Raw genomic sequence first — 11,227 nt, 5'->3', positions numbered from 1 at the left:
ATTTGTATTATATAAAGTTGTCTACATATAGTAAAGTTCCTCAGGAGCGGCAGAGGGTAACACTGAATGTGGGACCAAAGTCTACGGTGGTTAGTGCCCAGGGCTGCGTTTCTCAAAGCAATGGTTCTACGATCTACTTAGGTTTACGATGCTTTTGGGAAACACAGCTCTGGCTGGTTGGGGCCTTTCTAACAGTAACTTGTTTTCTTAGAAACATTACCTTGTTTAGATTTACATTTTTTATTTTATTTATTTTTTTAGAATTCCTCATTAGAATTTCAGAGAAAACGAATCTCTCTTAATTTCTAAATTGCCTTAATAAATCCAATTCTTTCTTTCTTTCTTTTAAATGTAACATTTTACACAGGATTGTCTTTAGGGGTAGGGGTCGGGTTTGGACATAGAAAATATAATTAACCTGATAGAAAAACAAGATATGATATGTAACTACTACTAATAACTTACTAAGAAAGTGAAACAATCATGCATCCGTGTGTGTGTGTGTGTGTGTGTGTGTGTGTGTGTGTGTGTGTGTGTGTGTGTGTGTGTGTGTGTGTGTGTGTGTGTGTGTGTGTGTGTGTGTGTGTGTGTGTGTGTGTGTGTGTGTGTACTCAGTAAGTACTTGTTTTGACAACGTAGGCTGTGACTCAGACAGAAAGTACCAAGATAGGCTGATCTAAGTATCACTTTGACTAAGATACTGACCTTGATATTCTAATGGGGAAGAGTACACACAGACACCCTCTCTTCTTTTGAATCTCCTTCATCAATAGACTTTTTATTCTATTTCTTCCATTGCTTCTACTTCTTCCATTTCGTCCATTGCTGTGTGCTGTATATTCTTTTTTCTGTCCATTTGATGTTCAGTCTTACATTTATATGTTGAAGGATGGCTAAACAGAACAATCACTCTGTTAAAGGGGTCATGAACTGTTTTTTTTTTTAAAAATTATACTGAGGTCAACTTATGACGTTTGTGTGGTTTTTACATTCAAAAACATCATAATAATAAATAATAGGCTATTTTCTACTTTGGTTTTGAGCCTAGCTCTTGAAACGCTCGGTTTTTATGGTTGTGTCGCATTGAAGACTTGGAAGTAAACGCCCACTGCTATGATTGGATAATGTTTTGCCAATTATAATGAGCTTCGGCTTTGGTATTCCAGAAAGCAAGGTTAAAGGGTTAGTTCACCCACAAATGAAAATTGTCAGACCTCCGTTCATCTTCAGACACAAATGAAGATATTTTAGTGTAAAGCTGATGCTGAGAAAGGCTTCAGATAGGCCTCCATTGGCATTCAGTACATTTACACTCACAAGACCCATAAAAGGCACTAAAAACGTCGTTACAAAGTCCATCTCACCACAGTGACTCTACAATAATCTTACGATGCGACGACAATAGTTTTTGTGCGCAAAAAAAAAAATCAAAATAACGACTTTATTCCACAAGTTCTTGTCTTCCGTTTTGGCCTCTGCCGTGAACTCACAAATCACCACGACGCATGCGCGATAATATGACGCAGATCCGGCGTTCGGGAATCCATGAAATGAGAACTACGCCGAGACCTAAAGCACGATCAATGTAGAATTCAACAGCTTAGATACGCGCGTCTTCCTCTGCTTGTAAACAAATCGCTTCTGGGTCATGTGTCTGAACGCCGGATCTGCGTAATATTCGTAATAGTCATTCTTTGCGAAGTCTTGTTTGTTGTATAACTGCATTTCTGAGCATTTTCCCTGGTTTCCTGTCTCTTGGTTTTGGATTACTCGCCTGTTCCTTGGATTACCCTTTTGCCTGTCTCTCCTGTCTCTCTCTCTTTTTTTTATTTCTTGGCCCGCCTGATCGGTGGATATAACCGCAAACTGCATCAGTAACACACACATACACATACTACATGCCAAGTACGTGCATCAGCTAAACTTCACTGCAGACAAATCTGCATGTTCAAAACTTCCGCGATTGTAATTTTTCCTTCAAATATCAAGTCAAGAGAGTGAACAACGCACATCAAAAAAGTAATGTTATGTCACTATTTAAGCCCGTCAGGCAGCCCATAGAAAAAAAAACACATAACCCCAGGACATCGGACTAGCGATTTAGCGACTTTGGCCCGTACTACATGTTCTAGTCTGATCCTGAATCGCAGGACAATGAACCAACAACACCTCAAATAAAGGATTCTCCAGCCTGTATATGTATATATATATATATAAAAACATTTATTAGAGAGATTATGAAAAGAGCCTTTTACAGTTTATTTATCTACTAGAAATGGCCAACACATAAATTGTATAACCCTACATCATTATTTGGACCCTTTTTTATTTCTCATTAATTCTGGGTGTTGATTTTTCAACCCCCACAAGGTATACAAACTAACCAGTTTCAGTTTATTTTTGTTATGAAAAAGTCACAATAAAATGTAATCACTTTTTTCATGCCTTCATTTCTTTGTTATTAGTTTATCCAGGGTGTTTGCCTGTAATTGTCATTTAAATAAAGACCACAGACCACATTTTATGAATAATCAACTGTATGTAGGTCCACTGTTGAACATTTTTAGTCGACAACTTAATGTTTGAAAAAGGGTTTTTTAACAAATTAATTTGAATGTATATGCCATGTACAGTATGTGAACAAAAATGTATGTTTACAGAAACTGAATAGATTAATAAATGGATAAAAATGAAGGAACGATAATGCATTTAATGTTTTATTCAATGGTATCTGTCAGAATGACTAATTTTTATAATGACATTAAGTGTGATCTCTGCAGGAAAATCATGACAAAAAGTGAAAGCAGAAAGGATTTTAAAGTCACTTTGACTCATAAAGCAGCATGAATAACGCGTAATAACAAGAAAAGTTGATAGAAATCAAGAATTGTGGTTTGACAGTCTCAAAATATGAAATATTGGAGCATGCATTATGAAGATATCAATGTGACCAAAAGGGGATGAATAATGTGTAGTAAATGAGATGGGCAAGTAAGAAGAGACTAGTTTCAGTACTGGCCTGAGCACAGTTATTTCTAATTGAGTGCAAAGCAACCAACATCATGGTTGTCACGTAATCTCCCACAGCCTGAGCACTAGCACCTCCACGCTTCTGCACAATGCTAACCACAAAAACTAACATAACAGAAATGTAACATAACTAACATAACAGTCAATTGAACTGAACATTAAACACTGGCATGTCATTCCCCTTCATCAAAAACACATAAAATAGCACTCAATTCCAACATTTACTCTCCTGATCTATGCAAAGCATGTTGGAAACTAAAAATCCACTGCCCAGTTTCAGAGCAATTCAACACAAATTCAGGTAGTCCCAACACAAATGGGTCAAGTAAACTTCAGTTTGTGGATATTACAAAATAAAGCCATGTTCAGGCGCATTGTTGGTGCGTTGCTATTTTGAGGAACTGAAAACAGCTGCGCCCTTGACCAAAAAGCAGTATTATTTTGTTATTTAAAGGGTGTGCTAGTAACATTAGCCTATAGACGGCTGCACAATTCGCGTACACTCTGATTACACACACACAGCAGCACACAAATATTTTTAAATATGAAAAATAAAAGAATTCCTCTCTGGAGAAGCGTTCAGTCCATGTAAATAGTGAATCTGCCATGGTGCGAGCGTAACTGGCTTTTAAAGGGAATGGGAGATGAGACTCTTTTTTGTTTATTGCACGTTACGCCCAAAACACACCCATGACTCATTAAAGGGTAACTTCAGTGATTTAGCATTAAGCTTTGTATTTAAACTGGGTCATTTATGCAGTAGAAATATGAAATTATTTTTGAATTTGGTGCCTTCTAGACTGAGAAAAGACAGAAAATGTATTTTTGTCTCATGTGGATGAAAGACAACAACTCCCAGAATGCACTTGCTTCGCTGCCTTACGAGGCCACTCCGTGCACCGTCGTTTTGATCTTCATAGTAATACAATCATTTCGTTCAGTTAGAGAATAAACACTACAATAAAAAACTGAACGTGTCTTTTCAATAAAGTGTGAGTGAGCCAAACGAAAGTCACGGTACAGACGCAGCAGTGTCAAATTTCCTTCGAGCTTAGCAGAGCTGAGGTAACGTTAAGCGCCAGTCTGGCACATTATCAGATCGCATATGGAAGCTAAACTATCACAGGAATTCATTGAAAAGTTGAAACACTCACTTTACTCTGCACCACTCCGTTATTATGATTGTCCGTGCGACCGTCTGTGTCTTACATTCTGTGTGTGAGATCTCTCCCCTATGGGCGGGTTGATAACAGCTCCATCTAGTGGCTGTAGTCTTTGCCTCTGGCCAAAAAATCCTCCGAATTTTTCCAGAAATAAAATGCATAATTCTCTCGTCTCAGGGGGATATGAGGGGAGAAAGTACCATAATTTGAATATACTACCGGGTTTCTACTGATACAAAGCCTAATGCTAAACCACTGAAGTGACCCTTTAAGAGACTAGGGCCATTTATATATGCGTTCTTGTCTTGTCTGTACCGTTCTTGGGAATCGTCATCAGTCGATGCCCAAGTACTGTTCCAATTCATATCTAGCCAAGTACAGTTCAAATCCCCGGATGTTTCCTTGAGACTTCAGACAGACAGGTATCCCAGAATGCATCGCGCACCAACCAGCAAGCTTCAATAGCGGACAAGAAAGCCTGCGTAATTTAAAAATACGACTGTTAATGTGTCACGAAATGTAGTTTTAAGACTTTTCAGGCGATAATGTAGTTGTTTAAAGCTCAAATCTGTGGTTTATTTATAAAGAAATAAAATTTTGATCTGCCGTTTTCAGAGTTGTGAGATCCAGTCGATCACTGGGCGCTCAGCGCTCATTAAAGGGTTAGTTCACCCAAAAATGAAAATTATGTAATTTATTATTCACCCTCATGCCGTTCCACACCTGTAAGACCTCCGTTCATCTTCAAAACACAAATGAAGATATTTTTGTTGAAATCTGAAGGCTCAGTGAGGCCTCCATAGGGAGCAAAGCAATTTCCTCTCTCAAGATCCATTAATGTGCTAAAAACATATTTAAATCAGTTCATGTGAGTACAGTGGTTCAATATTAATATTATAAAGCGACGATAATATTTTTGGTGTGCCAAAAAAAACGAAATAACGACTTATATAGTGATAACCGATTTCAGAACACTGCTGCATGAAGCTTCGGAGTGTATCGAATCAGTGAGTCGATTCAGTGGTCACGTCAGTCACAGGATTTCAGCAGTTTGACCTGCGATCCGAATCATGATTCGACTCGCTGATTCATAACGGTTCGAATCCTCATGAATCAGTGATTTGAAATATAGTCAAAATTACAATTACATGTTAGACACATTATGTGTTTTTATAGTGCTCAATAATGCTCATATGACTCTATTTGGGGTAAAAATATGAAAACATAAACATATGATAATCCATATTTTTGTCCATGTTTCTCTAGTGCCATGTAATTAAAATAAATTTAAGTGTTAGTGCTAATTAGTGCATTTATATTAAGTGCCACAGTTGGGAAAATGCACTTATAACTAGAAATATATTTGTAATTGTAATTTAATTAAAATGTAGGATTACTATATAAAAGTCTACTAAGATTAAACTAATTTTAAAGCATTCAAAGCACACTTTTAAGAAATACACTAATAAAACTGTGTTTTTTTGTGGTAGTATACTTTTTCAATGCACTACAAATCAATTTAAGTATATTTTTAATGCACTGTAGTACTACTGAAGTAGAAATATACTTAGTGTATTTTATAGTGTATAACTTTTACAATATTATTCAGCACAAAATATAAGAATGTGTAACGCTTAAGGTTCAAGGAAGACAAAGATGAAGAAGATATAACTGCAGAAAGAGGAACCTGCTGCAGCCGAAGGGGTGGAGGGACGTAGCGCAGCGGATGGCCTGTAAGTCCGTGGTGGAAGTGTGAAGACTGACCAAGGAAGAGCCATTGGGACGAGGGAACCCGGTGGAGTCACTAGGCTGAGGGTCTCTGGTGGAGCCAAAGGTGGGAGAAGTCAAGACAGAGCTCAAAGATGATTTAGATACTGGGTGGGATAGAGTGCAAGTTGACAAGTCACCATCGAAGTCTATCAGCCAGTTCTCCGCTTCCATTCCTTCGGCCGCTGGTGTCACAGCCTCACAACCCTGGTCAGATCCACACTGGGGCTCCACTTCCGGGGCGATATTAAGCTCTGTCCTCTTTTCCACAGGCTTTGGCTCACTCCTCGAAGCAGAGTGGTGCCACTTGATCTGCGGGGGAATCACATGACTTCTCCATGGTGTCGAAGTTTGTTCTGGCTGTTCTCTGGATCGGGACGCAACACTCTCCAAACACCTAATGACTGCCTCCCTCGAGTTAAGTCATTTGGTGTTTGAGAGGTCGACTGGATGATAGTAGTTTGCCCCGATCCATAAAAGTGACTTCAGGGTCTTGTTGTCGTAAGGGCAGGTGAGTGCAAGACTGCAAAATCCTTTGGTTAAAACAAAAAAGTTGGTACTGATGTCAGGGCAGGCAAGGGTCAGACTACTATCAGTCCAAGTAGCAGACAGAGGCAGTAGAGAAACAGGACGCAGGATTAATCCTAGTTGATTTTTTCATAATGCTCAGTCTGCCTTCATCATCATTCCAAAACCATCACAATATCGGCATCAAAATTTAACATGGAGACATTCTCTTATCTCTAACTAACTAAATAAGATGAAAGAGTAATAGACAAATCATATAAAAATTAAAGTAATACATATAAAGTAAATGGAAGATAGAGAAACAACATAAATGAAGCACAACACAGACGTTTGCTCTCTTAAAGCTGCACACACTATAAAAGTTGCTATTGAGAATCTTTCGATCCTTCACTTGTTTTGCATTCACGGAGCAATGAGAAAAAGCACAAGAAAGCAAAAAGATGCTGTCTGCTTTTAAGCAAATGAATGATTTACAGGACAGTCTGTTCCCTGTTGCCTCCTTGGCAAACGCACCCTACTTATCCCTCCAGTTCTTCAGTCAGGTTTACAGGAGTGATCAATTACTCTGACAGTGGTGTGGTATTTATAGTACTATGATACTAAGGTAGTCCAGCCATGTGCCCAGAGAGAGCCCAGGTGGTCACACATACACTAGCTGTGCATTCATACTTTTATATCTTGAATTAATTGATTTATTGTTTAATCAGTTTAAAAAAAACTAATGTTTAGCTACATATTTAATCAAACACACCTGCTTGTAATTTCCAAGCAATCCTAAAGATTTTGGTTACATTTAGTTTTTTGACATGTTTAATTAGAGGACGAGCTAAACTCTGCAGGACAGTGGCTCTCCAGTGGATCTCGGTATTAGAGAGAGGGAGATTCTAAAGACAAGTCCATGTATAAATGAGGTATCTAGTCAATTTGTATGGGCTGTTTGAATATATCAAGGCTGTGCATTCAGCATCCTGACCTTGAGATTGGGATCATGAGAATAACCCTACCACACAGTTAGTCATTTCAAAATTAAAACTGAATAAGTGGTATCATTTCTAACAACAAACACTTTATTGTCGTGAAACCATCTCTACTGCACTCTCACATTCACACACCTGGACCGAAATGACAATTAAGCCAGAATGCTGTTCATAGACTTCACTTCAGCATCCAGTGCTGTTATCTTGGTGAGGCTGGAAGGAAATTGAGCCTGCTGGGCATTGGCTTGTAATTGGATCCTGGACTTCCTGACTAACAGACCTAGTAACACACTTTGCAATAATCATTAGGTCAGTAATAGGTAACTATGCAGAAAGTAATGCAGGACTTCACACGTAAGATACTACTATTTTGAAACAAAATTAATCTGTAAGTAACAGTAAATTTAGGACTGAGATATTCTTATTAGGTAATCAATAATTACTGAATGAGATCCACCTCAGTAATAACTATTGACTAACTATGAAATAGTATTAGGAATTATCAATTAAATACACAATATTAATATTTGTATGAGGCTGGGCATACACTGTACAATTTTCGTCCGATTTTGAGCCGAATACTTAATTTGACAATTGGTGATAAAGAAAAATGTCACATCCCAATATTGGAATTTTTTTCCTTTTAAACCATAAAGGCGAGTCAGTGGATATCAAACAAGCAATGTGCAAACTTTGAGAGGTATGCCGGTGAAGAAGTCTCAAACCCCAGTCAATTATTTACTACAGAAAGTGAAAGTAAAATCTGACGAGCTTTCACCGCATATTCTCTCAGAGACAGCGAGAGATAAACTACTTCAACATCTGATAACGGTATATAACTGTCTTCATTTATTTTCTTAATATTTCTCTTGTGGCCTTGTCTGGCTATCACCAGACCAAGCTCAATTTAAGATTGAACATTGATCTGGAGAGTCTGCTCTGTATTTTCAACTGCACAAGAGGCATGATAAACGAGCATAAAATACATGACTCTGTACGCTATTGGACAGTCCTTCAACCAATCAGACCACAAGAGGCGTGATAAACGAGCATAAAATACATGACTCTGTACGCTATTGGACAGTCCTTCAACCAATCAGACCACAAGAGGCGTGATAAACGAGCATAAAATACATGACTCTGTACGCTATTGGATAGTCCTTCAACCAATCAGACCACAAGAGGCGTGATCAACGAGCATAATTCAAATGACACTGTATGCAATTGGATAGTCCTTCAACCAATCAGACCACAAGAGGTGTGATAAACGAGCATAATTCAAATTACACTGTACGCAATTGGAAAGTGTTATAAAGTGTCACCTAATAGGAATAATATTAAAAATATGAATGTAATACATAAATTGATCTCGGTATCAATAGTTGATGCGTTTGACCATAGGCTGTCTCTCTATACACCATATCATGGTCTATCGGCCCAACCTGGCACAAGGTTTTATCATGCATATTTCACACGTATAGCGTGAGCAGTCAAGACGCAGCTCGACAATCGGACCGTACAGTGTGAGCACATGAATCCTGAGCTTTGTCTTTGCATCGAATGCCATCTACTCGTACAGTGTAAGGAGGTAACCTTGCTGAAATCGCACAAAAAGCAGTTAATAGTAGTAACTGAAGAGTTAATGTAGTACTAGTCATTTGTCCTGCATTACTTCCTGCATAGTTACCTATTAACAGACCAATTTTCTAAAGTCTTACAACGGTCCTAGTCAGTCAGAGAGAACCATGCCTGGATTTTACGTTGTGTTTTGTTTATGTTTGTGCACATCATCCGCGAGGAGCTGCCTCTTTACTTTCGTTTTGTGTTTGAACGTTCGCTGGTTCCCGCCTCCTTCTTCCCTGAAGAACTAACCTCTTAACACAGATTAATTAGTGTTCTCATCCATTAGTGTTAATGTGCTCAGTCCTCTGTTGTTCACCCATCTCACCTATTATTGTCCTGCCATGCACTGGGGGGTATTCCAGAAAGCAGGTTATGTGACATACCCGGGTATGTTAAAGGGTAAGTAAGCGGATAACCTCAACTTTCAGCTCCAGAAACGGAGGTAACTTTCAGGGTATGTAAGTAACCATAGCAACTCACTCTCTGAACATAACCTGCTCCAGAGCAGCTCATGATCCAGGGTTAGTTTGCTTAAGAGGTATTCAGATGTGTTTTATTTAATTAATGTAGTTGTTAATATAACCAAATTTGTTATATAGTTATATAATATACAATATTATATATTAATTCTAAATCACTATTATAACAAGGTAATGTGGCGATGTGCACTAAGTAGGTTATGTAAATCGCCATTAAACAAAAGAAGAAGAGGAAGTAGAATGGCCCGCTTTGTCTTAGCCTCTGTTTCCATGGGGAATCATCGATTCGTCGCTCTGTTGAGGGTGTCTTGTCTGTTCACGGTTAACATACTCTGAGTTGCCTAAACTTACTCACGGATGTGTTTTTGGAACCAGCATACCTCGAGTAAGCAAGGTTTGGGTTAATCAACCGAGAGTTCAAGGTGTATATGGTGGTAGGTTAACCTTGCTTTCTAGAATACCCCCCAGCTCAAATCAGATCAAATTTGTGGATGATACAACAGTGGTTGGTCTTATCAGCAACAAAGATGAGACCGCATACAGAGCAGAGGTCAGTCGGCTAGTGGACTGGTTCAGTTCATGTCTCTAAATGTTGACAAAACTAAAGACAGGGTTGACTTCGGGAGAACCTGTGTAACCCACACTCCCTTGAACATAAACAGGAGAGAGTTCACTCACAGCCTGTCTCCCTTCTCCCTTCCTCACCACCCGAGAGAGAGCATTCTCTGCAGCTGCATCGCTGTCTGGTTTAGGAGCTCCAGAGTCTCTTACTGTAAGCCCCTACAATGGATAGACAACGAAGAAGATATTTTCTCTCGTTTCCCTTTGTCCTCACAGAGAGTTCTTCAACAAACACGGCATCCTCCAAACGTCACACCTTACATGCCCTGCAGTCAGCACAACTCTGTCTTTTTCTTTTCACTTATGCATATTGTTGCATACAAATTGTTTACATCTTGTGGCATTTGTTGCCTTAAACGTCACACTTTTTAATGTTAATTTGAGCATAGCACCAAGTTGTCTTAAGGCCCGGGTATACCATACAGTGCATCCGGAAGGTATTCACAGCGCTTCACTTTTTCCTCATTTTTATTTAAAATTCCTTATTTTCCTCAAAACTCTACAAACAATACCCTATAATGACTATTCAGCTGATTGGACATGATTTGGAAAGGCACACACCTGTCTATTTAAGGTCCCTCAGTTACCAGTGCATGTCAGAGCACAAACCAGGCCATGAAGGTCAAGGAATTGTCTGCAGATCTCAGAGACAGGATTGTGTTGAGGCACAGATCTGGGGAAAGGTACAGAAAAATGTCTTCAGCATTGGATGTCCCAATGAGCACAGTGGCCTCCATCATCCATAGATGGAAGAAGTTTGGAACCAGCAGGACTCTTCCTAGAGCTGGCCGCCTCAAACTGAGTGACCGGGGGAGAAGGGCCTTAGTCAGGGAGGCGACCAAGAACCCGATGGTCACTATGACAGAGCTCCTGTGTTTCTCTGTGGAGAGAGGAGAACCTTCCAGAAGAACAACCATCTCTGCAGCTCTCCTCCAATCAGGCCTGTGTGGAAGAGTGGCCAGACGGCACATGACAGCCCACCTGGAGTTTGCCAAAAGGCACCTGAAGGACTCTCAGACCATGAGAAACAAAATTCTCA

The sequence above is a fragment of the Gobio gobio genome (assembly GCF_949357685.1).
Source record: "Gobio gobio genome assembly, chromosome: 21".
Lineage (NCBI taxonomy): Eukaryota > Metazoa > Chordata > Actinopteri > Cypriniformes > Gobionidae > Gobio > Gobio gobio.
Note: the sequence above shows the minus strand (reverse complement) of the source record.